Raw genomic sequence first — 26,218 nt, 5'->3', positions numbered from 1 at the left:
GAGGATTGATTTGTAGATGTCCGGAGGACAGGGATCCATCGGTGAACCCGCTTTCTTGCTGTGTTATACCAGCATTGCGAATGCCTCTGCTGATATTTCGGGGTAGTTATTGAGTTTGTGCTGCGGTTCTGATTTGGGTTTGTTTGGTTGTATGTCGCTGCTAGTTGGTCTCTGTTGGATGGTTTGTCGGATGTCGTTGATTTTCTTTTTGAAGTGGTCTGCAAGATTGTTGCATAGTTTCTCCGAGGGGGTTGGGGTGTTGTCACAGCCTGGTGGGTTTCTCATTTCTTTAATGATACGGAACATTTCTTTTTGTGTGTTGGTGGCATTTGTGATTCTGTCATCAAAATGCCTTCTCTTTGCCTTTTGAATTTCCTTCTTGTATGCGCGAATTTGCTTCTGGAACATTGTTTTGTTGTCTGGGTTGTAATCTTTCCTCCATTCCATTTCCATCTTTTTGTTTTCTTTTTTCATGGTGCTTAGTAGTGGGGTAAACCATTTTGCCATTGCTCTCTTTTTTGATGGTGTGAATGGTTTTTCTGGGGCCATCTTGTCAATTGTATCTGCAATCCATTTGTGTAATATCTCAGCTTTCCCGTCTAGGTCAGCTAGGTCTAGTTCTGTTGTTAAGGGCTTGGTTAACTCCAGTTGTTCGAATAGGTTGCCTTTTTTGACGTCTTTCCAGTTTCTTTTTGTGGTGGCTGTGAGTTTGCGAGGTTGGATGTAGACTTGAGTAGGCAGAGTGATTACGAATGGGATGATGAGATGGTCGCTCCACAGTATTTGTATTGGCGGTGCCGTGGTGATGAGTTTTTCCTCTGCGAATATTGCGTCCAGGGTGTGTCCTGCCGAATGAGTTGCCCCTTTTACTAGTTGTCGTAGTTTCATGGTGGCGAGTTGTTCAATCAGTGAGTTTTGGGAGTTGGCATGACTGTCTTCGAACCAGATGTTGAAGTCCCCCAGTATGATTAGGTGTTCGTGGTTGATTGCTATGTTGGTTATGGCTTCTATGAAGTTGTCGACGAAGGATGCATCATAAGTTGGGGGTCTGTACACCAGGATGAATGTGATGTTGGTTTTTGGGCTAGCCGTTAGGTGTATGACCATGGACTCGCAGTTGGGGATGTTGAGAGGTTCGTCTGTTCTTATTTTCAGCTGTTCTTTAAAGGCTATTGCGATGCCTCCTCCTTTTTTATTTTTCCTGTTAATTTGAAGGCATTTAAAGTATGCTGGAAGGCAGCTTTGGAGTGTGATTTTGTAGTTGTCGCCCAGCCAAGTTTCTGTGATGAAGAGGATGTCGATGCCGTTGTCGTCGAGTAGGTCGAAGATCTCTGCAGAATGTTTTGACATGGATCTTGCGTTTATTAGATTGCAGTGGAGTTTAGAGGTGTAGCTTGGTTTGCCTTTTTTTGTTATGGTCATTTTCTGATCTAGCTCAGGAGCAGGTTTCAGGTTGTCGGCGTCCTCGAGTAGTTCTTCTAGGTTTAATCTAGGGTTTTTGTTTTCATCTGGTTCGTCTTCCAGGGGACGTGGTTGTGGGTTGGGGGTTCTTCTTGCTTTGGTGATGTATGGTGTTATAGCTTCAGTTGTGTGCTTGTTGTATCTGGTCGGGTTCGTCTTTCTTCGTGATGTTGGTAGGTTGTTCAGTGTAGTTGGTTTTGGCGTTGCGTTGGTTCGATCTGGTGAGCAGGTCTCGGCGAGGTATGGAGTTAGGTAGAGGGATTTGTCTCTTCTTTCAGTGTTGGTCCGATCTCTGAACCTGTCTGTGGGGGTGTGTTCTGTTGTTGCTGTTCTTGGTTGAAGTTTCGGGGTGTTTGTTCTTTCTTCTCTTCTTTCCCTCTGGGTGGGCCGTTTGCGCGGCATTGTATGATTCCGAGTTGTTTTAGTCTTGTTGTTGTTTCAGTCGGGGTATAAGGTGGAGTTAAGGGTTGTATAGTTATCTAGTTGGGTTTTAACAGTGGCTTTCTTTAGTCTCGGTCTCCCTTCGCGTGGCTCACTGTGGTGAGCTAACTATGTATGTTTTGTGTGCATACTCATCTCATGGATTTAGAATGTACATTATCTAGGTGCTCCTCGCAGCCAAAGGATTGCTTACATTCCCATTACCTTCTTAGCAAGTCGGTTTATTCAACCAAATTCAATACTTCTACTTCATTAACAGCACATTTTTGCTGGAATCATTTGTGGTGGAACCTATACACACAGTGAGGGTCCAGTATTCACTGGGCCCAATACTAGAACGTTATCTCTTTATATGAGTAAACCATGGCAATGAAGTGCCACCTTCTTGGGCCATGACATCCACCAGGGCTTCTCTGTCCTTAAATAGCCTTGTTTGGTCCATATCCTGACCCAGTAATACACCGATTTTGACTTACATAGTGAATCCAGTCTCTAGAGATTTATTTTCCAGGTAAGCTGCATATGTGGGTGCATTGATTGGCAAGCTTAGAATGTTTTTGACAAATTTGTTCTCAATAGTGGTCAAACTGCTGCATTTAACATCTCCTACAGTTCGGCTCCATACAAAGCTGCCTGCTTAGGCTGTAGTTTATATGATTCAAGTGAAACCCTCATCGCCCCATTTCCATGTTCCTGTGTGAATTTTGCTATGGCCCCTCTATATCTAGCCAATGTTAACCCAGACCTTGCTATTTGGGCATTCTACCTGCAACAGTCCTTAACCCTTAGCCCTAGATAATTATAGCTAGTGACCTGTTCTTTCAAATCACCATTTAACTCCAGACTAATCTTGGCCTTTTTTGTACCTATTCCTCCTGAAAGCCACTATCTTTGTTGTCTCTGCATCTGATAATATATCAAAGGAAATGGAAACTGATGCACAAAACTGGAAGTTACACAGCTGTCTCGACTGCATATAATTAGAGACATACTTAGAGTGGTTGGCATGATTGTCACAGCAGCTTCATGCATTCACCCTAGCAGAATATTACAAATCCAAACGTATTCCAAGAGGTATAAGGGTATCCCATCTGTGAAAGGCACAGTGAGTAAAAGCAGTGGCTGCGAACTCTCAAGTGGTTAATAACCACTGAACAGGTTATCAGGCCTTGTTCTGTCGAGAGAGGGGCGCCCGCTACCTTTGCAAACTAAATTTCAAGGAACCTGGGATTGGTAACCCTAGGTCTCCTGGGGGCAACCAGACGTGGTCTCGCTCTCACTGTGCTTAGAGAGGCATCAGCTTCACCTCACTGATGATCCCCAACAAGGGTGAAACACGTGTATGGGGTTGCTGGTGGTACTCTCGTTCAGGTTGGAATTGCCATTGCATTTCGGTGCTGGACTGCCCTGGGGCAGGACAAAGACTGATATGCAAATGGATATTTCCCATCTGTGAAAGGCACAGTGAGTAAAAGCAGTGGCTGCGAACTCTCAAGTGGTTAATAACCACTGAACAGGTTATCAGGCCTTGTTCTGTCGAGAGAGGGGCGCCCGCTACCTTTGCAAACTAAATTTCAAGGAACCTGGGATTGGTAACCCTAGGTCTCCTGGGGGCAACCAGACGTGGTCTCCCTCTCACTGTGCTTAGAGAGGCATCAGCTTCACCTCACTGATGATCCCCAACAAGGGTGAAACACGTGTATGGGGTTGCTGGTGGTACTCTCGTTCAGGTTGGAATTGCCATTGCATTTCGGTGCTGGACTGCCCTGGGGCAGGACAAAGACTGATATGCAAATGGATATTTCCCATCTGTGAAAGGCACAGTGAGTAAAAGCAGTGGCTGCGAACTCTCAAGTGGTTAATAACCACTGAACAGGTTATCAGGCCTTGTTCTGTCGAGAGAGGGGCGCCCGCTACCTTTGCAAACTAAGGGTATACCTATGTCGGGCATTGTTCAAGGATAGCGTTTCATTTGTGAAAAAGTGGGACCAGATCCTTAATACATGTTTGCTCAATCTGATCCTACTGACTATTGAGGAACTGTCTAAAAGTCTAACCTCAATAGATAGTGAAATCACAGAATTGAAAACCCAGTTGAATGAGTTTAAGACCTCTGAGGAACTGCATGACATCTTAGACGACATTAACTCCAAACTTTCTTCATATCAAATGATATAGAACAAAGAGTGATACGTAAATTCAAAAGAGATAGTTTGGACTATATGAGAAATATAGTGTGCAATTGGCAGGAGTATTACTCACAAAAATTTGGTGGAACTAATAATAGAAATCGGAATAGTCAAAGCGGGACATATAACTCTAGAGATCAAAGTGAGGACAGTAATTCAAGTGGAAGAGCAGGGACTAAAGATTACTCCATTCTGACCAGATCTACTAACAGTGAGATAGAGCAAAGAAACAATACTTTCTCTACTCCACTGACTACCTCACCCACACCAACTCCAACACATGTCCATTTTTTGAGACCCGAAAAGAGAGCAGAAGAGGGAAAAAGACCACTAAGGTCAAGACAAAAATGAAAACTGAGAATAATATTGTTGTTAACATTTCCAATAAGTAACTGAGTCAACAACAACTCAGTTTATTAAACATAGACTCATCTTTCGTACTACTATTGAGCACCACATTGTTTGCAGCAAAGATTAATTTTAGCAAACATTGGAGAAAGATGTGCCTCCAAATGTTCTTTGTGTTATAACAACCAGTTGAGAGTGAATCAGTGTCTTTTAACCTATTGGAACTTCATCCTAAAAACAACTTTAATCCCACTTTTAACAACATAGCTCTCAATATGTTTGAAAATCAAGTCATCAAACAAATGAGTAACGTCAACTACAAGAAAAGGTTTCCTAGTAATATTAAAAATAATAAACTCAAGTTAATTGGCAAAAGACAAAAACTTGATTATGAAACCTGCTGATAAAGCAGGAGATTTAGTTCTTATGGACCTTGAGTTTTACCATGCAAAATGTTCAAGTCTCCTGTCAGATGAGAATGTATATTTGAATATTGATATAGATCCCATAATTAACATTGTTGACCTCATTAAAAACACGGTAGAAAGTTCTGAAGAAAGTGGTTGATTACATCCAAAACTCAGGCATTTCTGACAAATAACTTTCCAATGACTCCAGTTTTCTACCATTACCAAAGATCCACAAACATGCCACTAAACCACCTTTCAGACTAATTATGGAAGGCACCAAAAGTGTTTTTGTCCCTCTGACCATCTGTATAGACTAAAAACTACAACCTCTATTTCAATATACTGATACATACTTGAGGAACACAACACACTTTCTGAATCACTTGAAAGTCTAGAATCTGTTCCTATTATTTAAAAATTGTTCTATATGTGGGCAGCCTATAGACATGAATACCCTATCATGAGGATTTGGAAGCAGTTGAATGGCTTATCCTAAAAGATGACACTGTGAGGGATAACAGACAGTTCATCATTGAACTGCAAGACATCATCCTACACAACAGCTGCGTTTGGTATGATAACACATTTTCTGCCCAAATTTCAGGTTCATCGATGGGCTCAGTGATGGCACCTGCTTACGCAAACATCCTCATGTACTATTTTGAAAAAAGATATATCCTGGATAACACCAACTAGTCAAACAAACTGGTAATCTGGAAGAGGCACATTGACAATATCTTTGGTTCAGGTACCAACACCCAACTGATGGATTTGTGCAACTATCGCAACATGGTTCATTCTTGTATTAAGTTTACGATGGAAATAGGAGATCCCTATTTGCATTTTTTGTATCTACAGCTAAAAATAACTGCAACTAGCTTATTAACCAACATATATCATAAGCCCACAGATGTCAACAATGTTTTACATAATGCAACTTTTCATCCTAGACAAATAGTGCAAAGTCTTCCATATAGCCAATAAAAGGCAGATACAGTTGACAGAGTGGCATTATTATACCCAACACCAAAAGACAAGGGGATCCCTCTCCTCTACATCTCAGAGTTATTAATGAAAAGTATACATCTATGTAGGATTATCTGTAATAACTGGAAATACCTGTATCTTGTCCGACTCCTTCAAAATCTGTTCCCAAGACCACCAATGATGGCATATAGAAGAGCACAAAGAACCTGCCCAGACACACAAAGAACTTTATCTACATGGAAGAACATGAAAATCCCATGTCTTGGATGTGGTAATTGTAACAACATCATCACGGCTAACACCATCCAACATCCTCACACTAAGGTATTTTTCAACTTGCAACAGTCATGGAGTTGTATTTGTGATCAAATGCCTATGCGGTCTCCAATATGTTGGTCAAACAAGAGAACGGTGGCTTAAACACAAATCTAATTTACGGGGTCACAATTTAAAATCCCCAGGGGCACAACACTTTAAGGAGCCTGGGCACAACCTATCCCAGATCACCTTTATGATCTTAGAAGTAGTATGAACATCAGACAGGGAAGGAGACAAATCAAATAATTTGATGCAGGGAGAAATGCAATGGATTCATTTATTGGATACAGTACAAACAAAAGAATGAAATTAGGAATTTGCACAGCTTTCTATAAAAGCATGAGTAGTCTGCTGATTAGACCTTTTAAATCATTAACCGCCACATTTAAGGGTCCGCCCAATCACGTGTCTGGCAGCATTTACCCCAAACTGTAAACACATGACGATGCACAGGCTACCTTTTTGAATGTGCAGATACATTTGGCAGGATTAGATTAAACTGAATACGGGTAAGAGAATCACACCTTTCCAGCCTTCCACAAACTGTGATGATTGATTAGGAATTTAGATACATTTAGGAAAGATTTCCTTGGTGCTTCCTTTTCAACCGGGAATCACATTTCTCTCACACATGGTTATCAAGTCCATGGGACTGCTTAGGTAATTCTCGTATTCTTTCATCCATTTATTCAAAGATGGTATAGTTATATGTATATACACATTTTCCCTAATAGCCTTCAGTTCTTCTCATTACCTCAAATTATTCCTTTCTCAATTTGAACCCTTAGCAACTTGTGACTTGTCAATAAGGGAGCATTAAAGATGTCTATCTGAGGTAGTTTTAGTGACTTGCCTTCTCTCCATTTCTATAAGTGTGAATCATCTACTCTCATTTTTTTTTTTAGTGCATGTTGCACTTAAATAGAAACTAATGCAACACAGGGATATCTCTTTGGCTATGGGATTTTCTTTGGAAAGCCTAAAATAAAACACACACAAGTTTTGCCTGCACTTGGGAGTTGCTGTATGCACACATTTGGAGATATATCCTTGCTTCTCGCTATGAGAGCTGTCTAATATAAGGTACATGTGGCTAACTAATATATGGACATTTTTTGTTCAGAACAATGTATACATTTTTGTAAAAGTCATCAAGAAATGCATATTTTGCTCTATGAATTGAAATAGCACAGTTACATATTATACTGACTGATGGTCACATTACATTGTAGACTGCTGAATTGCAACTGAAGAAGGGAGCCTGAATCCCAAAACGCCCTGATGATACCAAATATAAAGAAAATATTATCTACTGGACTTCTGTGGAATTGGTTTATTGTTGTTTCACTGAGAGATCTATATCGACAAATGACATATTTCTGACTAAAACTTGGCAGATTCTTCTGCACTAAGGTGTGCAGGGGACGGGAGAATCTGATACATTTGGATATTTTTCAGTTGTGGTTGCCATGATTTCCCATCTTATCTTCTTTACGTCACAAATGTTATTATCACCTCGGACAGGGGTGCCATCCAATCAGTGTTTCCGAATGCTGGGCTGAATCCTCCAGCGCATGTTCCTATACACCTGCATTCCAGGACAGCTATTTGCTGTTCCCCACGCACCAGCCTTCCCTCTCCGATCGCTTCTCTCTTCCCTGCAAGCCTGCACACTCCCTCTTCGTCCACCCTGTCTATATTTGCATGGAAGAAAGACCCCAGTACTCCTCCCTAGAAGCCATCCCGCAACAGGCTGCTGCGGCGAGTAAGAAAGGACTCACTCCTGAGCCTCTCTTGTGTTGCCATGGTTGCCCTCGATAGCAACGTGTTTATTGACGCCTCTCTTCTGTCACTACACTTTTATCACAGGCTTCTTGGCTAAATATGAGAAAGGCTTGATATCATGCCAGGCAGAGCATTTCAAAAGATTGGTATCATGCCACACATTAGGAAAACACACTCATACCTTTTTTCAGAAACCAAAATAAAATTCAGAAGCAATGATGCATTTCGGATTTTTTTTGTTATATTATGTTTCAAAACAGCCAATACTTTAGGAACACAACACATATGGACACACATGCAAAATATCAACTCTCATTAACCCTAAGCGAAAAAGAAACATGTCAATTCAACTGTGCATTTTGTTATAAAAGAAAACAGAACATGCATTTTCACACTGACAGTTTTCTTTGGCTGGTTTCTAAGAGCTATTTAGTATGATTCTGATAAAACATATACCATAGATTAACATCCCTTACCACCTCTCCCTGGTATGCTATTTGTAGATTGAGGATGGAATTTTGACACACCTTGCATTCACTTCAGTTGCATATGAAAGGAGTTGTGCTTTAGGAACCAGCCCCACATACTATGGACCCCTTGCCCTTTTAGGCAAATGTCAGGTTAGTCTGATGTCAGAAATAACAGAATGTCTTGCATAACATCATTATTGCCATAATCATTTTAGATCCAAGAAGCTTCTGTGTTCTTTGGACACCATGAAAACAGGGAAATTCCCTTAGTCTAGTCAGTCTGACCTGGTCAGATCACCTACTTTGCAAGAAATGTTAGTTTCAGTTCTTTGGTGATCCCTATTTATACTCACTTCACTTCACTAGAGACCCTATTGCCCTGCCTGAAATTTCAGCGCCCGTCTCAGCACCAGTCTCAGTACCAGTAATGGCAGAATTCCCACCTCCTGCTTTGGAACTCAGCTCACACTGTCCTGTCCACACTCAGCACACAGATAACAAACTCTACTCCCAGCAACCTTCAAAACCCAGCAAGACTTGGCAGATGCCTTAATGTTCAGACAGCTCAGCTGGACTCGCAGCTTTCTCACTCGATGTAACAGAAGCTTGCAAATGCTTTTGGATAAGCCCCAGGTCTCTTTCAAATTCATAAATTAGAACTCAGGACAATAATTCTGAGGATTGTTCAATCTTGGCCCAGTTTCAAAGTTCAATCAGCCAGCGCCCACCAATGGACTCCATAATGGCCCAAAACTGCTACACATCAGGCACACAAGCAAAGATAGACAGTCAAGACCCTCCTTCCTCCTGGCAGTCACTTATAAACCCACTTCAAGAACCATCCCTTCCTCCCATATCACATATGGACCCTGGGTATTGTACTCACCTATCTCTCGATGTCACTTACTTCAGTTCCAACCCATTCGGGTGTCACTCCCGTCCCAACATGTGCCAAAACCTTTGAGAAACTTCCAGTGCCTTCTAGCATTTTCCAGTTGAGCCCGCTGGTCTTTGGACAGCATTCAGAGCACACCACCCGATAATGTAACTGATTATTCCTTCCTCTTTTCCTGTTCAGAACATTGAATGCTTATACTCAAGGTCCTTTCAGCAGCTACACAGCACAGGCCCTGAATCTTGCGTGCAAATGCAGTTTCACTTGTTCACTTTATTTTCTGAACATTGGAAGCCCACAGCCAGCATGTTTGTTCATGCACCTGCTGTTGTGCTACTGCACACAGAACATATGGCCTGCAAATCTAGCCCCACAATGATTCCTATATTAACGGTTAGTACCCCCTTTTCAGTTCCTACTGCTACATTCATCCCACTACAAACAGCATGACGTCCTGCAATGTTAGCTTGCTACACATTAGTATTCTTATTGAAGCCTACAGAAAACACAGTGCCTGGGCCGTGCTGCAATGTTAGCATCATTGTAACTGGTACACACTTTAATCAGTGGCACTGCTTACATTAGTGCACTGCATTTTTACTTACATCTCCCCCCTTCTTCTGTAGAGGCCTGACTAAACAAAGTACTTTGCATAAGCTTTAATTCTAGCTGCACATCATCAAACCATGTGATCTTCATGCAACACTATATGTGTTTTGCTTAATATTGAATTGTCAGCAATTGAGTTTCTTTTTAAAACAAAAATATGAATAATAAATGTTTATAGATTGAAAGAAATGAGCAATGATAGTCCCAAGGATAAAAAAAGAACAGACAACAGAGAATATAGTAATAAGGGTATCAGGAAAGATGAATAGTGAAGAGAGAGAAATACAATCTAAATGAATAGATTGAGCATCCTTTGTACTCACTGGTGACATATCCATCACAAGGCCTCATACTGGCCCTTGCTTAAGGATTTTGCCATGTTCATCGAAGAGGCCTGTCTACGTGTCAAGAAGTACATCACAACAAGACTGTAGATTTCCATCTCATCATCTGAATTTCCCCTTTATGCTCGCCAGTCTCGTTCTATCTTTTCCTCCCTTCTGGTCCCTTGGACTCCAACTTTCTATGTCCAGAGGCATCCTCCACGGACATCCGGCTCCAGGGAAGGTAATGACTTAGAGAATCTAAACCAGAGGAGAGAGACAGACAGGTTAAATACTAAGCAAATACACTTTTCATTTAAAAACTCCTTTGGCTATCCATTGCCTGAAAATGCACATTTTATATACATATTTTCACATATTTAATATCAATATACCTCTACATTCATACCTTCAGACATATCACATCCAACACATCTACTTATGAACCCATTTCATTCCTTGTCTGAGTTACTTACCTTATTGCCATTCACAGACTTACTCACCTTGATTTTAATGTGACTGTTACACCTTTCACTCCCTACTGAATTCTCCGGACTGCACTATCCTTTTGGCTTCATGTTGGATGAAATGGCTTTATTTGATTCAGGTGGACAAATTGTTCAACGTCCAAATCACCTTCCTTGGTCATTAATATTCTGTACACAACAGGTGAGACCTTGTCCACGATTTTTAATGGACCATGCTAAGATGCCATGAATTTGTCATTTTTATTTTTTATTTTGCAAAATTGAACTTAAACACCTAATCACCTACTTCATATTCCTAAACAAATGATTTCCTGTCATAATATGATGTTTCACCCTCACCTGCCCTTTCTAGATTTTGCTCTGCAAATGCAAATGCATTGTATTGTATTTTATTTTACTGCATTGTACTTGTTATTTGTATAGTACCAAATTTACCATTGTTATAGTTTCAATGCACAGTTAGTGGGAACACCCTCGGAAGACCGAATTCCAGAATGTGGGAGGTCTTGGTGCACGATTATGATGCATGTGTGCATTTAGCTGAAAAGGCTTAAAAGGGCTGACAAGGCTCCAGTAGAAAAGCAACCCATGTAGTCAGACATGTGGATGGGTGCCGAAAAGAATCGGATGGCTTTAGTGCTAGTGGCTCACTATGTGATCAGCATGCCCAAATGGATCGTACAGCTGTGCCGCATTCTGCTGTCAAGAGGTGTTGAGGCATAGTTGGGAGTAGGTAGGTGGAGAACTTATGTGAACTGCACAGCCACATTTTTTGTCCTAATCCTTGCAGTATACTGATGTGCGTGGTTAGTCACGCTAGCGGCCAGTGGAGTGATGTATTATACATACCTTTGCCATGAATTGGAGTCGCTTTGATGTTAGGGCACTGTGAGAAACCTGAAGGTGTCTCCCTAGTTAGTCTCCAAGGATCTGTCATCCAGGTGGCCAGGGCACAGCCATCGCTGTTGGATTGAGTTCCTGGGGGTGGAACAGTGAATGAGGATCGCCTGGATGGGGGACCTCATGGAGTGGAAGTGGGACACCAATGGGTGAGACGCGGTATCCCCCTTCTTTCATCACCTTTTCCAATCCTACCACGTGGGACATTCAAAACCACTACCCCCCTTTTCCAACACAAACACTTTTGCATGGCACACCAGAAAACGGAATAAGACCAGAGCCCTTTACCTGACATGTCCCAATACAAGGATCGAACAAAGGCAATTGATCAGAATCGCACACACCTGACGGCCCTTTTGCATCCCCACAGGGATAAAAGGTTGAGCAAGACAGCTCAGTACAAGCAAGGCAAACCACACAACGAGACAGCTATCCAGACCCGTTAGTTCAAAAGGATGAGAAAGGCAGTGAAAATGAAGAGGCTAACAGGGAGAGACACAACCTTACTCTTTTTGATGCAGACCCACAAAGCCTCCACAGAGCATATAGTAAGACCGAAGACAATAGCCCAAGTGTACTGCAACAGATGTCAATGGCACACGGAGTGTGTCGACGCTGATAAGCAGGAACAAGGGACACTCCTGCCTCCGTGGTACCAGCCTTGACTCCAGTTACGAGGAAAGCCAAGCTGTTCGTCACAGCTGATGAGTCGAGGGGCAAGCACTTTCGAGCCGGGCTCTGGTAAATGAATGTCACAAAGTGGCAACTTGAACGAAGTTCAACAGACTGTAAATGAGTTAAGGGGAGACCAGCAGCAGAGGGAACTGGCACCACGTGGGTATCCACTCAAGAGACTCTGGTCGATCCCCATCTGAGTGAAACTACAGATACCAGAAGGATGTAGGAGAATCATCAAGTTAGGTCAAACTTGTCATACAGGAGGTCAAGCTAAATCCCTGTATAATTGAAAGCCTTTGATCTAAGAACTGTGAGAAAGCAAGGGAAGTGAATCCCGCAAACATTGAAACTGAATGTGACTGTGAAGTTGGGAAGAGTGAACCGGGAAGAGGGATGCTGACAAGAAGGGGGCGAGTCTAAAGTCCCAAGAAACAGTGTGTTGACAAGAGTGACAAGAGTGAACCAGGTTGACGGTTGTCCACCGGAACTGTTTAAAAAGACATTAAGATTTGTGAAGGAAGGAAAAGCCATAGTGAACCAGATGGAGCGAGGCTGAGTAAAGAGGGGTCAGCGCCCGGAAGAGGGGGACCCAGGAGTGAAAAATCCTCACCCTAAAAGAAACCAAGAAACAAACTTTCATTTTGTTGAAGGAACATTGTGTTTGTTATCTAAATACGGCAGGCCCTCAAAGGCAAGAGACTTTCAAGAGAAACAAGATTTGGCCATTGTCATAGTCCTGATAGCTGCAAGTGGAACTGTTGTCTCATGCTGGAGAACCTCGAGACTGTACTGTGCTCCAAGATCCCACCTGACCCTGTGCTCAAAACCTGGGGAAGGGAGTCCCAGGCTAGTGCATCCTGACATACTATTTGTGAACACTGATTTCTTTTCTTGAGAATTATCCCACACCCTTTTTGTATTAGTTGTAAGGTTTGGCAATAGGTTCCTTAGAATAGGCCCTTTTTATTTGACACAATGCCACTAGGACTGCCTTATTTCTATTTGATGCCTGACGCTTGCTCCCATCTTAGATTTAGGTTTAGATTAGGCATTTTTCCAACGTGCATACAGTTTAATAAACAGCCTTGAACTGTGATCACTTGTGCCTGTCTCTACTATTGCCAGCATGAGTTCCTTACACCACCCACTCAGGTATTTGGCTTCTTCTGTTGGTTTTTGCTGCTTTGAAAGAAACGATTGGCAGCAAACAACAGTTCCTATCATATGGTGTCAAAGTGGGAGGTGACTCAAATGAAACAAACTGGGTAACCCTACAATTTCAAAAATGTAGTTGAGAGCCTCTAACCCTTCCATCACCACCAAGGAATCAATAGGGTTTGATATCTGTAGCAGTAGGGAAGCTATTATACCCCCTCGGAAAAGAGGAAGGATTCCTATGGACTTGGTTTTGATACCCGCTCCGGGGTGTTACATACGATTAGCTCCAAAATCTGGTTTAGCATGGAAGTTCAGGATGGATGTCTTAGCAGGTGTTATTGACCCAGACTTTAATGTTTAATGCCTTACCTTTTAAAACACCACAACCACCATTAAAAAAATACTTTCAAAAGTGCCAATTTGGAATTATACCAATGATATTGATCATGAGTTTTGGTAGGCATATCTAAGGCCGCATTGAGAAATAGAAAAGATTGTGGTGAGTGCCTTTTAAAGAGTGCCCGTAAGTATAGTTTACCTCCCTAACTGCCTTTCAATGTTGTAAATCTTGCCCTTTGGACCCTCTGAAAAGCCCCCAGCAAATACAATATTAGATATTTGCACTTCATTAAGAGCATTAACTGAGAACCTGTTCTAGTGATCTGCAACCTTTGGATCTGCAGAGATTTCTGACAACAACAACCATCAGCCCTAGCCAGCAGAGTCAAAAGTGAGGGATCGTGGGAGTTGGAGTACCATCAGGGTGCAGACCCGCTGATCTATACATACTGATATGCAGTTTGATATATTGGTGGTTCACTTTCTAACATTTTCATACTTGTACTTGGCAGGTCTCGAAAGCTTCCCATTTATAGTCTCATTTATAGTCCACTAATTGCATTGTGGACCAGAGATATGATCACTGCTTGAACCTTCTAATATCAACTATAGGATGCCTAGAAGTAATAGGATGGTTTATGTTTGTAGGTTAACAATATGTTGGTTTTTTAAAATTGTTTTTATTGCATTTTTAAACCAAAAAAAACAGTGGGACTTTCAACAGGTTTTTTTGTAGAAAGTGCTTGAGGACAAGCAATGCAATATCCTTCTCTTCTTTTTGGGCTGTTAGTGAATAGTCCTAGCTTTGGGCTGCCCAGGTCCCTCTGAGAAATAGGTACCTTAGTGGGAGGCTTCCAACAGTCACGTCTATCTCTTCTTCCCCAGAGATTACTGGTGAAGAGCCTAGCGCTCAGGCTCTCCAATTCCCTGTAGGGACTGTGGGCTTTGGTTGGCTTGCTTCTAATGGACACCAAGTGCCCATCCTACACTTTGCCAAACTGTTTTCAGTAAGGTGTCCAGACATACACTACTGTCTATAGATGATGATCTCCATCCTTTTCCAGCTCTGAGGGGCATTTCAGTGTCCTTTGGGTCTTTGACACTTACACATTTTTCCTAGACCCTTTTATACCCAGGGAGCCCTGGGGTGCATTGTAACTTAAATCACGATTGGTCTTTTTCTAGAGCAACCGGTGTCAGATGTCCTGATTGGCCAGATTTGCTAGTTTCTACAATCCCATCTGTAATACCATTATCGTAGGTTGGATTTGATTGGCTCATTATAAGATTAGGTTCCTTAACTATTCTTGTGAGCCCAGTAGAGTATGCAATCCTTTAACATGCCAAGGTGAGCCCAGTAGAGTATGCAATCCCCACATGCCAAGGTCAGCACAATTTAGGAATTTGCAAAACACTGTGCTGCAGCTCTATTTCCTAGGATTGCAGGATAAGCAACACATAATCGTGTGACGTAAGCGAGCAACGCATTCTTTGGTACTCTTTCCTCTTTAACTACATGATCACATCAGCTGATAACTGTAATGTTCAATGATTGCCTCCACACTGTGAGGGCTGCAGCCTCACACAGTCCCGCTACCTTCAGGGAACTGTAATCCTCGCTAAAGACTCACTGTCTTGGTGTCTTTATTGGTATTGGACAAAATGTGGCATTTTGATCTGAATAGGGGTCGGGTGGTACCAGAGAATCCAGCCCAATCCAGCCCCTGGCAGAACTTTGGGTGCCTCCCAGGACTTCCCAAGATATTGGGACTATGCCATCTGACACTAAAAGAAAAGCAGTTTCTCCAACTCATCACAGAACACACTTGTTGTGTAACTAGCAGAATTATATCTACCACCCACGTGCACACTTATTTTTATAATCCGTATATCCTGTGCTCAGCTCTTTTTGAGGAAAGTAACTTTCATGCCAGTATTTTGCTGCCAAAACACTGACAAAATATAATCAAATTGCATTTCAGGGTAACATGTTACCAATAAATGAAATCTACTAACAATAACAAAAGAAAAAACAAAAAAGCATGTCTGGTCTGCGAAGGGTGTACAGAAATGTGGGCTAAGGTTTTATGCATGGGATACACAGAGAATATGAGGAACCCCCAATTTAAACACTTTTGTAAACGGAGGTGGGATCTTGAAGTCTGAAATCTGCATTTCAGTAAAGGGGAATCATGGTCCAACCATAGATCTGAATCAGCCTATAGTGCATTACATATATAATTCGCCCATTAGATTTGAATCATCGCGTCATTAGATTAATGAAACCAACGGAATATTACCCAGTTCTGAGGTTATATGAAGAACATTAAATGGCGCGGAGACAAAAGGCTGCAATTCAGGAGAGGAGTTGCCTTTTCATGTGGTTTATCGCCGAGCTACACTGCTATATTGCTTTCTCCTTCAAAAAAAGAATGAAGTCTTCATTACATGTAAATTATGATGGGGTGCTAATATTAGCGGCCTCGACAGCTATTATAAAACGCTTCCAAGATAGGTAATTGAGTGATTATTGTGGACAGGACTGAAAAGTGATGCTCATTAGCAGATAAAAATCATGAAGTAATACTAAATATCGTCAAATATTGATCCTATTCACAGCGTATTTTAGTATTACAAGGAAATTACATAAAGCAATTTGACATATTAAGGTGTGCTATATAATTCAAGACGTGGATTTTTACAGTACAATGTATCTGTACATTCGCAAAAGAGGCCACTTTCAGTTTTACACCCTACACATGAATCATCTGAGTGTCATTTTTGGAACTCGTTAATAAAATCATGCACTTATCTTCTTTGGACTGAAGGATATTTATTTATTTTATTGGCAGCAGCAAAAGGTGCTTTGACAAATAAAATGTACATAGGACGACACATCATGTAAATAGCCATTATAACGTGACATCTTCATAATTAAAATTATTCTATGCTGTAGAACCAGAAAGAAAATGGTGAGAGAAAAGAGTAACGGTAACTGATAAATGCTGCCGAAAAGTTGTAAGTGTTTAACGTTCATGGTTTGGAGGAAAGGGGGATGCCTATCCCCAGGCTAGAGCAGTTGCAAGGGGTGGGGGAGAAGAGGAAGCCCAAAACCATCCCAGGGGTGTGAGAGGGACGTAGAGGGTGCCAGATCGACGGGTTACGATGGGCTCTTAGAAGAAGATGACGCCGAGTACCAGAGTGGGGATAGTGAGGGTAGGAAAGGGGAGTAGTAAAGATCCAATATTAGATATTTGCACTTCATTAAGAGCATTAACTGAGAACCTGTTCTAGTGATCCCTGAAGTAGGTGGGGAACTAAAAGGGAGGCTATAGCCAGCCTGAGGGTGGAGATGAAGGGGGCAAGAGGGTGTCCAGACCCAGCTTGTGTGCAGGTAGGAGACGGGAGGTGGAGGAAAAGGTAGCCCAAAACTAGTCCATTGGCAGGAGGGAATGGGGAGGAAATGGGATGTCAGACTACTCATAGGAGCTTGAGGGGTACAACAGGCCAGGCACAGTTTAGGGATAGTACTGGGTGAAAGGGGTGGAGGAAGAGGAATCCCACACCAAGCCTGAGAATAGGAGGTGTAGAGGGAAGAAGTGGGTGCACATATCAAGCCCCTGTGTAGGAGGGGATATAAAAGGTAGTCCAGATGACTCGCTGTGAGGGTGGGCGGGGAAGAAGGCGGGAGGTAGCTCAGACACTGCTTGAAGGTAGGTTGGGAGGAGTAAGAGGAGTAGGAAGAAGCACAAACCCTGGAGCGGGAATGAAAAGGAGCCCAACAGAGCCCAGGATGAGGAAGGGTTGTCAGTGGAGGAAGAAAGAGCTCAGCACCAATCTGAAGGCTGGACAGAGAGGGGCAATGAAATAAAGTTCAACCCAGCCCTGGAGAAGCATGCGGGTGAGTCAAACACACCCAATGGTTTGTATTTGGAAATAGAACAGCAGGATAGCAGTGGATATTGTAGGCTCAGATTATCCCCCTACCCATGAGTGATGCATGAGTGCATTTTCAGTAATGGACTTCAAAGGCCATGACTACAAAGCCTGCATTGGACAAATCAGAAGGTTGGTGGGAGAGAGGAAACAAGAGTAAGCTCAGACCCAACCCTGGGTAGGATGGGATGGGGCCAGGCACGATTTAAGGATTTCAGGCAGACGGAAATGAGCTGGACTGTAGTATAAAATGGGGGTTATCCTCATTCCCTCACTAATGCAGGGTGAGTGTGGATTCACAGTTATTGATTTCTCTCATCACTGCAAATGCAGTTTTTACATTTGCACCTCTGTTTTGGAGACATAGGTTCCGATTTATGGAAAAGTGTACATTTATCACGCAAAGGCTGCGCGCCGAGATCCAGACTGTGAGAGACTGCGGGCAGTATAAAAACGCCTGCCCCTCGTATTCATGGAATTTTCTGCACAAAATAACCGTATACGCAAGTCGCGGCCGGAACGCCCTGACACGCCCCCACGCAAAGCAGAAACAGCCAGAACAGCTACCTTACGTGCGCTCCCACTGGTGCCAATACACGCACCCTTCAAACAGTGTGTGGTTTACTCCGTAAGCGGGCCTGCATTTCGGGGAACTTTCGCGGGGTACACCGTAACTGTTACCGGCAGCCCGATAACATGCGTATAATTTATCTTAATTCGGGTAAAACTCAAAAAAACTGTTTGCGAACCCCCATAAGTGGTTCCTGCACCAAACTACACTGCGTACGTGCATCCCAAAGTTAGTTTGGAACCCCAGATGCGTACATGCACCCCTAAATACGACACCCGATCTTACCTCCACATAGTGATTCCCATGCGCAAGTGTCTGTACACCTGCCTTTTGGTGGCAGATTAGGTGAGGGCTTTGCATGGCCATTTCCCAGCCGAGAGGTTGAGCAGACAGATTCATGAATACGTATAGTTCCGCACAATAGTGGGCGTGCAATGGACTGCCTGTGGGGTGTCCCTCATAATGCTCACATTTTTCCTTGTTCTTCCTCATTTTACACGTTCTGCGCCCTTCCCACCCCTCTGCACAAGCCACGCCCATGCTCTGTGTGGTGTCTCGCACAAGGCACTCAGCTGCTCACAGAGATGTGCAGTGCATGCGTGAAGTCCCTGCAAGGTACGAAAAGTGCTGCGCAATTGATTCCATGAATCGACAAACTGAATTTTGCACGCAGTTTGGTACCCAAAATCCTGTTTACTGTGCACATTATTCCATGAATCTGGCCCTAAATTGTTTAAAAATATACATAATCTCTGATACAAAGCATTGTCATTTCTATTTTATGAAGGATTATGATGTCCGTGGCTATCACATATCCTTGCCAGCAGTGTGCATTCTCCTGAGGATGCTCTGCAACAGTAGCGACCAGGGGAAGAGGAATGATTGCAGGATAAGGCACATATGCAAGCATTTTCCTTTTGAAATCAGAAATACATGTCCTTACTGTCAGATTGCAGTCATACCGATTAGCTGTAGAGAATGCAGGAACACAGCAATGTGTGTTTCCAGATTCACAGTAGTAAATCTGAATGTACACCATGATTTGTGTATGCAGGTTCACTTTTAGGGGGTAATATATAGAATTCGGCACACAAGTGGCGCACACGGCTAGCGCACAGTGTGCACGTGCGGCAGTCTGCGCCAGCCACGTGCGCCAATACCCATTTCAGCGCACAGCCTATTAATGCATTTTAACATCCATAACCAGCCGTGGCGCAGAGTGCCGCAGCGACCCTGCAGCAGTGCCAGTTACACCCCCAACATCCCCCATTCGCCATAAACATCACACAAATCCGGTAAATGGCGCAAAGGCCATTTGACCAGCATACAGCTCCCCAACCACGACAATGCGTGTGAAACTGCCCATGCATCCCTCAGAATACACGTACCACTCTCACGCTAGCGAAAACGTGTGTAAAACTGCCCACGTACCCCTCAGAATACACTTTCCCCCACTCGAGCTAGCGAAAACGCGTGTAAAACTGCCTGCGCACCCCTCAGAATACACGTACCCCGCTCGCGCCACATACATTGCATGGAAAATGTCCCCCCTGTGGTGTGGGCTGCCTGTGGGGCATGGCCAGGGTGGATGGGCTGCCTGTGGGGCATGGGGAGGGTGGATGGGCAGCCTGCGTGAATTTTGGGGGTACGCAGGAAGTTTCACACGCGATAGGCCTTGTGTGAGCGGGATACGTGTATTTGGGGGTACGCAGGGAGTTTCACATGCGATAGGCCCTGTGCGAGCGGGATACGTGTATTTGGGGTTATGCAGGGAGTTTCACATGCGATAGGCCCTGTGCGAGTGGGGTACATGTATTTGAGGGGTACGCGGGGAGTTTCACATGCAATAGGCCCTGTGCGAGTGGGGTACATGTATTTGGGGGGTACGCGGGGAGTTTCACACGCGATAGGACCTGTGCGAACAGGGTACGTGTATTTGGGGGTTACGCGGGGAGTTTCACACGCGATAGGCCTTAGGCAAGTATGGTACGTGTATTTCGGGGGTGCGCCAGAAGTTTCACACGCGATACTTCATGCGAGAACGGGGTACCTGTATTTGGGGGGATACGCAGGGAGTTTCACACGCGATTTGGCAATCGTGGGCCCTCCCGGGTTTGCGGTTTCACCCCTCCCCATGCCCTGCTGACAGCCCACACCACAGGGAACTACCCTACAACCCTCACTATGCCCTGCAGGCAGCCCACATGGCACCATGCACTTGTGAGCACACTTGTGAGCCCCGACTCATGTCCCCCACCCACTCACCCACCCACCAAGGCCGGGCACATGCCAGCAGGCCTCAACTCATGTCCCCTGCACCCCCACCCACCCAGCAGTGACGGGCACCTGCCAGCAGGCCCCGACTCATGTCCCCCTGCACCCCCACCCACCCCCAGTGACGGACACCTGCCAGCAGGCCCCGACTCTTGTCCCCCCACCCACTCACCCGCCCACCATTGACGGGCACCTGCCAGCAGGCCCCGACTCATGTCCCCCTGCACCCCCACCTACCAAGCAGTGACAGGCACCTGCCAGCAGATCCCACCTCATGTCCCCCTGCACCCCCACCCACCCAGCAGTGACTGGCACCTGCCAGCAGGCCCCGACTCATGTCCCCCCACCCACGCACCATTGACGAGCACCTGCCAGCAGGCCCGACTCATGTCCCCCTGCACCACCACCCACCCCCAGTGACGGGCACCTGCCAGCAGGCCCTGACTCATGTCCCCCTACACCCCCACCCACCCAGCAGTGAAGGGCACCTGCCAGCAGGCCCCGACTCATGTCCCCCCAACACGTCATCACGATCCACACTCATGGCCCTTATGGCCACCCAAATCCCACCCCATGCCACCCCATTCCAAACACCCAACTAATTATTCCATTCACTCCACATTGAAATCCCCATGTCATGATAGATCCCAAATTACAAGTATGCACATCAATACATGTCTGTCAGACACACACAATGGGGGAAAGTGAATGAGAAAACCCACATCGTGACATGCACGAAACCAATGAGAGAATACCACACAAATGAAGTATGAAATCAAAATGTATTAAATACAAAATCAACGGAATGAAAGAAATTCACATAAGAAAAGAAATAATAAACAAAAGGCTGGATGTCCAAGATGAATGAAAAATATGTGAATGCTGAATCCAAATAAATCCAAATGAAAATGGCTCCAAAGCATTTGTCCATCAAACCAAATCCAAAGGAAAAAATAAATCAATTAATTCAAATCCAGTCCAGAACTATATACAATGTAAAAATCCAGGGTCCATGAGCCCAACAATCCAAAGGAAACCTACAAAAAACCCTACCTAATAAATAACTATATAGAAAAAGGTGGGGCATAGTCCATGCGCCCCAAATGAAAGAAAAATAGAAAGGAAATCTAACACTGATGAACTATATACAATGGCGGCGGGCAAGTCCTACGGCTCACTTGTTGATTTCTGGGGCCAGGGCATCATCGAACTCCTGTTCAACGTCCTGGAGGCGGACCTGTTCCCTGGCCCCGAGGTCTCGCAGGGATAATGCCATGTCCACCTCCAACTCCCTGCGAATTTCCTCGAGGCACTCAGCCCGCCTCAGCACCCTGCACATGGAGTTCTCTGCCCTGACCATAGTGAGCCGTGACTTTTCCGCTCGCCGCTGCTCTGCATTTATTTGCTAGCCGAACCGCCGCCACACGGAAGACACTCCCAATCCAGTGTCCTACTGCCTTTCGGCTGATGCCTGCCCCTCTGATGTTAATTGCCCCGAGCCATCATCACTCCCACCTTGAGCCTGCTGCTGCCGTGCATGTGCCCTGTCTGTTGATGCCTGCATGTCCTCCTCCTGCTGGGGTCCAGTTGTTGGGGTAGCCACCCCTGCTGGACCTCCGACTCCTGACTGTGGCAGGGATTTGTCCTCCACTAGCCTGGCCGCTGGGTCAGAGGCAGCTCCACAGGGGGACCAGGTGATAGTTGGGAAGGAAGATGGCTTGGAGGACGACTGGTGCATAGGGGGTTCAGTTGAGGAGGGGGTCGCTAGAAGGTCCAGCACACGGAGGAACCCAGCTCCGGTGACCTGTCCTAGTAGGTCGACACGGTCAACAAGGCATCTGAAATAACGTGCAGCGTCCTGACGAGACCCCTGCACGTCATCGCGGATGCCAAGTTGACGCACCGACACCCCAGCCAGGACAGGTTCAACACGGTCCCGGATTGCCACGTCCAAAGGGGGAGGAAGGCCAGTTGTTGTTCGCGCATCCCCTCCCTGAAAACAGGTCTGGACAAAGGCATCCCTGCTGGTGCGGGATGATGCAGTCACAGGATTGGGGACAGGATTACACACAGGCACCTTTGCGGCTGCCTGTGCTGCCTCCTGTCCCTGCCCCCGGACTGCACCACTAGCACCAGTGGAATCCCCCCTCCAGACCCTATGTGTGGCCCTTCCAATGCCTCCTCCACAACCAAACCCCCCACCGACCTGGATGACTCCGTGCCATCTTCCTCCATAGGCCCCTGTGGGGTCTGAGCTGCCCCTTGGCCCAGGAGTCCACCTCTGACCTCCGCCTCTTGGACCTACCCTTGGCAGCTGCGGCCACGGACACGGCACCAGACTCCTCACTCCCCGACAAGATGACAACATGGGAGGGGAGCTGGGGCTTGCGTCTCCACACAGGCATCAGGGCACTGTACAATGGTCTGATACACACATGACAGTTGCACATGAGTTTCAGTGTCAAACTTCACACATGGTATCACACTCCCCAACACACATATCATTTGAACCCACACACATGCACAAATTCACAGGAATGTTGCAGCAGGCAGCACCATCCATACACATACAGATACAGCATGAGCATCCGAAGGTTAGCCTGACCTCACATGCAACACAGGGAGTGCCAAACACATGCACACACGCCACCAGACATACATGCATCTGTACATCCCCACCACCTGTTGCAGTGAAATCATCGACATCCATGTCACATCTGCCAATCAGCCTCCTACATGTCAGTGTCACGTGCATCCATAGTTTATCACAGTGGCACACATGTCAAATACACATGCACACACGTACATTGTGCATATACATGAAGGTGGAACCAGCATCCATGTGTCACACCACAACCATGCCACAGTACATACACAGAAATCTAAACATGTGTGCACCCACACATGCATTTGGGCACCATGCATTTGAACACATGCACCATTGATGTGCCTCACAATGACATGACTGGACTCACATGCAGCAGGCTCATGTCCCTGTACATACAAATCCATACATGGGCCTTTCAAGACATATGTCCAACCTGCACACTCCTGGCACACCTCAACATGCACAGCATCCAATCAGTAAGCATGTACACTTACTGCACGACTCCGGACGGGTCTGCCTCTCAAGGACCTAGAGGTGGAGCGCTGGGCGTATACGTTCCAGGACCCTCATCTGGTTGTCGGTAAGGTGGACCCAGCACCCCTCAGCATCCTCTGCCTTCAAGAGGTGCCGGGCCTTGCTGAGGGTCCTGGACCTGAAGTCCTCCCAGCGCTTCCGGACGTGTTGCATGTCGCGGGCTGCCACCCCCTCCACGTTGATGGCAGCCACGATGTCCTTCCAGATCTTCTTCCGCCCTTCATTGTCTGCGTGTGAACTTCCAAAGAGGGCATCATAATGCCCCAGGACTTGCTCCACCAGGATGCCAACTTCATTGGCACTGACGCTGGCAGCCCTCTGCCTCTCTGCTGGGGGGGTTGCCACTGGTGCCAGATGATGTTGTGTCGGACATGGCAACCCCCAAGGCAGGTGTGGGTGGGCAACTAGGTCCTGGGGCTGGGCTGTCGAGCGATGGAATACCAGTTGGGAGTCTTCTGTTCCAGCAGGGGTGGTCACAGCAACTGGACCCCTGCAGATGGCTGACGTGCAGGTACAAAATAGCAGGGCACGTGGCCAGCAGGCAGCAGCAGATGGCAGGTGGGAGCGTGCTTGGGGCTCTGGGGGGCAGGAAAATGGCCTTCTGGGCAGGAGCATGGTCTTCCGTGTGTTGTCGCGTGGCCAGCTTGATACAGAGTGATTTGGCATGTGAAAAAAGTGCACTTCAACGTGTAATTCGAGGAAAGGGCCTTAGCGCGTAAGCGCGTATGTGACGTTATACGGGCGGCATTTCCCTCAGCACGGGTGCATCCGCACGTGCAAAAGAATCACGTACTCGTGTAAATGTGTGTAATCCGAGGAAAGGGCCTAAGCGCGTAAGAGAAGTGACGTGCACGGGCGTTTCCCTCAGCACGGGTTAAAGGTGAGCAGGACCAGCAGTTCGCTGTACATGCCTTTCATGGAGACCGACGTGTGTCAACTTCACAGCACATCAAGGATGTATCTCTTCTTTTGCTAGTGGTATTGGCTATGCGTGTTTTTCATTATCACGCTAGTCTGATGGTGAGTCGTGCATGCTATTTTTCCCACTGCGGGTGCCCCTGTGTATCACGTACCCATTTTCGAGGTAATAGTAGTCTGCGTGTCCCATGCGTATGTGTATTTTGTGTCCCTGGGTGCCACCGCGTACTGTGGGAGGTTAATTCCACACACGTGGGCTACCGGGGTTGCATGCACGGTTTTACTGAAGTTTTGGGGTGCCTGAGCATTATGTGACCCGGCACTTTATCACCGGGGTCACATACAGCCTTGCAGGTGCAGGGGTGCTGTTAACATCTTGTATCCCACCCCCTTCACCCCAATTGCCCAGGACAATTGTCGTGTACATCTCCCACATGCACTACTACATCTGTGCCGGCACTACTACATCTGGTGAGAGGTGCCTCAGCTGGGTGTACTCCATGTGGTGGGTGTGGTCAGGGACGTGGCCGGGGTGACCAGGGAGTAGGGGGACTCCAGGGTGTCCAGGGTGGCTGCAGAGGGGGAAGAGGCAGGGGTGCACCACTTTGGCACAATGTTGTGCCACGTGTTGGTGCAGTCATGCCACCACCTCCTGCAGCTCCAGGAGATGCAGTTCTTGCATCTGGCACTGGCGCCCATGTGACCCGGCAGTCCGTTTCATCGACTGCCACGGGCCCAAGGACACCACCACCCAGGCTCAGGGTCTGTCAGCGCAGGCTGCGTTGGCACCTGAAGAGTCCCTGGAAGATTTCCAGGAGGTCAGGAGGCACACTGTAGGTGCACGCAGGGCTGCCCTGACCGAGGCATGTGTCCCTGGGGCAGTAATTTCATCTGGTGCCCCGACCAGCTGGGTGTTGGCAAGTGCATGGGCAGATGCAGCCAACACCACCCCGGTTGTGAGTCTACCAACAGGACAGGCCTGGTCAATGACCCTGGCACAGCGGATGTTGCTGCGCAGGGTCCATTCCAGGGCACCCAGCAGCCACAGACGCAAGTCAGGGCTTCTGTCCTCATTCCACCTGCCACTCCCTCGGTTCAACACACCCGCGCCACAGCCCATAAAGATTAGGGCGGCATTTGCCAGCCAGGGTCCGGATCACTGTCCAAGAGGAGGAAGGTTGCACCTGCAGTAGAGGCTGGGACCACAGACACAGCTCCGGCCTCCGGCACGTCAAGGAAGAAGCCTTTCTCCATGCAAGAACTGCACTACATTGTGGACTACGTGCGGGACCACAACCGTGATATGCTAGTGGGGCCAAATTGTCAAACTATGGCTGCCCATCGTATGTCCCACTGGAAGCAAGTTGCAGATCGTGTGAGTGCATTCGGCCATGAGGTGCGCACAGCTCAAGAGTGCAAAAAGCGTTGGGATGACCTCAAACTCAGTACTAAGGTGAAGCGTGCCTCTAATTACAACATGACTCTGGTGACCGGCAGTGGGCCACCACCTGAGGAGGAAAACCTCACTTCGCAGGAGTCAGTCGCTGCGGAGTTGATACCAGCCGGAATGGTCGAGGG

Source organism: Ambystoma mexicanum, chromosome 8, assembly GCF_040938575.1.
Source record: "Ambystoma mexicanum isolate Mex_15411 chromosome 8, UKY_AmexF1_1, whole genome shotgun sequence".
Classification (NCBI taxonomy): Eukaryota; Metazoa; Chordata; class Amphibia; order Caudata; family Ambystomatidae; genus Ambystoma; species Ambystoma mexicanum.
Note: the sequence above shows the minus strand (reverse complement) of the source record.